This window comes from Harpia harpyja, chromosome 1 (genome assembly GCF_026419915.1).
Source record: "Harpia harpyja isolate bHarHar1 chromosome 1, bHarHar1 primary haplotype, whole genome shotgun sequence".
In the NCBI taxonomy this organism is placed as follows: Eukaryota; Metazoa; Chordata; class Aves; order Accipitriformes; family Accipitridae; genus Harpia; species Harpia harpyja.
In genome coordinates, this window is record NC_068940.1 from 73,047,744 (window position 1) to 73,050,654 (window position 2,911).

Below are 2,911 nucleotides of genomic sequence, written 5' to 3' on the forward strand. Positions count from 1 at the left end.
TATGTGGTTTCTTGTCTTTTGTTCTGCATTTTGTGTCACCTTGGAATATAGGTTAAACAAGACTTGGTATTGCTGTATGTATAATAAAGTCAGCATTGATCTGTCTTCTCAGGAGCCTTGTCTTCCCTGAGAATCAGCATGTGGTTATGTGGGATGGCTGAGCAGAGTGGGTAACCCAGCTTTTTCTCTTGTGCCATCTTTGGCACTTGCTGGAGTCGTGGTGAGGTGGTTTAAGGAGAGAAACACTATTGACTTTGTTGAGATTTCTGGCAAGTTTTGCCCTCTGAAATAACTCGCCATGTGGCTGGTTGAATGTTGATGTTGGCACAGCAAAAAGAATAGGACTACAAAGCCCTCACAGCAAAAATCATTTCATCCTGATTGTCAGAGAATGCCAGCAAAAGAGTTTGTCATAATTTTAAGAGGGTAAGCATGTGAAATGTAATTTTGTTAACTATTTCTGAATGTCAGTGCCAGGAACTATTAACAAGTAATTAAAAGAAACGCTAACACACACCCAGCTATTTTAAAAGCTTGATACAATATACCAGGAGAAATTGGTAACAAGTTCTAACTTACTGGTTATTGCTCAATACTTTTTATGCATTATGTTTTATCCATAAATTGCAGTTGAAAACTCTTCGTAAAATGAAAGCAAAGGGTCTGAAATACTGAAGTTAAATAACCTTCCAACTCTGATTTTACTGGTATTTATTGGTGATCCAGACAGATTAGGAAATGTTAAGAAAATTGTTCTGTGTAAACCAAAGTGTCAAAGTCTCAACATGGAGAACTGTTGGTATTTTTAATTTTGTTTATGTTCTTTCAAAACTAAGGAGAGTAGTGTGCAGAAGTAGTGAGGCAACTGGATGCAAAAGCATGGGAAATAGCTGCAGGGCTGGTTGGGGGAGGCATTCAGGCTCAGGGAATTATAATAATAGGAAACAAGAGGTGGCTACTTCTTGCCAGGTTATGGTATTTGTGGCCTGTAATTGTCAAGGGTTGAGAAGTTGTGTTAGGCAGCTAGGGAGCAGTTCAACAAATCTGTTGCCTGGAAGCTAAAGCCAGAAAGGAGTGTCTCAATCTTTTGCTTGGAGGCTGTTTCTTCCAACAGTTAAACCTAACAGCCTAACAATCCTATTTGTCACGAGTCCATATAAAGTTGTAAGTGGCAACAGCGTTGTATTATGTGGTGCATTTTGCGCTTCATGTTGACTGATGTGGTACAGTCCATTTGAAGAACAGGTGAAAGTGGTAGTTCTTACCATATTGGACATACTTATACATGTATGTAATGTATCAATAACTGTTAGACTTAAATGACCATTTCTAAAACTATCAATCCTGAAATGGGAAGGATAATTTGTAGCTGTTTCCTCATTTGTGTATTTTTATTATTATTACTTTAACTGAGATCAGTTGCACAGAGGTCTCTGTGTTAGCAGTTTTCTTTAACTTCCGTGGCTTGCATTCTCCCCCAGGATGGGAGCCTTGTCTCTGCTTTGTTGTGAATGGATTTAGGAACACTGTTTATATAAGCTGTTGATTCTGTTTATGAAATAAAATAACCTGGGTAACTCTTACATTGTGTCTCTAAACAGCTAGTTAAACAGATACATACTTTCTCTAGTCATTTTTATATTTTCTTTAGTTCTAGATAAGGAATTACAAGCCTAGTCAGAACTCTGATCATATACTGAAGCTTTGCAACAAAGTAAAAATAAGTCAACCTAAGTAACAAAACTTAGTGTTACTTTATGCTAGTATACAATAAGCTGAAATTCACAACTGAATTGCAGGGAATAACCTGACAGTTCATCTAGGTTTTTGTATAGCCTCAATTCTAGGCTTAGGATATGCAAGATAATATTTGCTCTTAAACATACCGTGTTCCCAGTTGCTTCAAAGAAGCGGACAGAAGAACTTCACAACAGCTGCTACACACGCTAGCCCGAGACTGTGTGTAATGGAAAATTTGCACCTGATGACAAGTAGAGTCATAGTGGTTTACATGTTGGGTCAAAATAACTTTGGAGTGTGTGTGTATGTATAAAATGATGTGCATAAGGTGACATTTATTAAGGCTGTCATTTTGTCATTTGTCCTATGTAACTATACTTCAAACCTGTAATGACATTAAACCTTCAGTCTTGCAGTACTTACCGAAGCATTTGACTGTGGCGTTGCATGATGTGAAAGAGGAAAAGCACCTTCTGTCGCATGGCTTCACAAAGGAAGAACAGTTAGGCATACTGATGCCACTGCTGCCCCTTACTATCAGCCTACTTTGTTTAGTTTCTGCGGTTCTCTAGAACGAATGTGAATTCTCTGGACCAGTAGGAGGAAAACAATCTGGGATAAACATTTTCTATTGCTTCCTACAAAAGCAACTTTTTTTGGTTGGGCAAATGATGTGAAGAAAATTTCCTCATGCACACAGTGCCCTTGTTTTTTAAACAGCAGTGTAAAGGACAACACAAAATGCAGACTCAAGCTACACCATCTGCAGTACCTGTAGACATAATTTCTTGCATTGCTTACATTTTACTTCTGCAGAAAATATTTCAGGTAGGACTACTTCTGTCTATGGATGCGTAAGGAATGCTAGGTTCAGCAGAGGAGTGTTCTTCTGTATCTCATACAGAGCTGTAAATACAACACTTAGATCAAGTTTAGGTAAAAAGCAAAGTTTCCCTTAAATAGGTCAATAGTATGTCCAGACAGCACAAAAAACACGATCATCACACTCCCTCAGTTTGGGTTAAACTTGTTATTAAACTGGAATAAATAAGCCTTAATACTTTTCCTTCTGCTACTTTAGATATACAAGGTGATACATTTTTTAAAAAAACTGGCAGATAACTAGTGGCCTAGCAAAGGCTATGAGCCACTTCAGCATGTCTGTTGAATG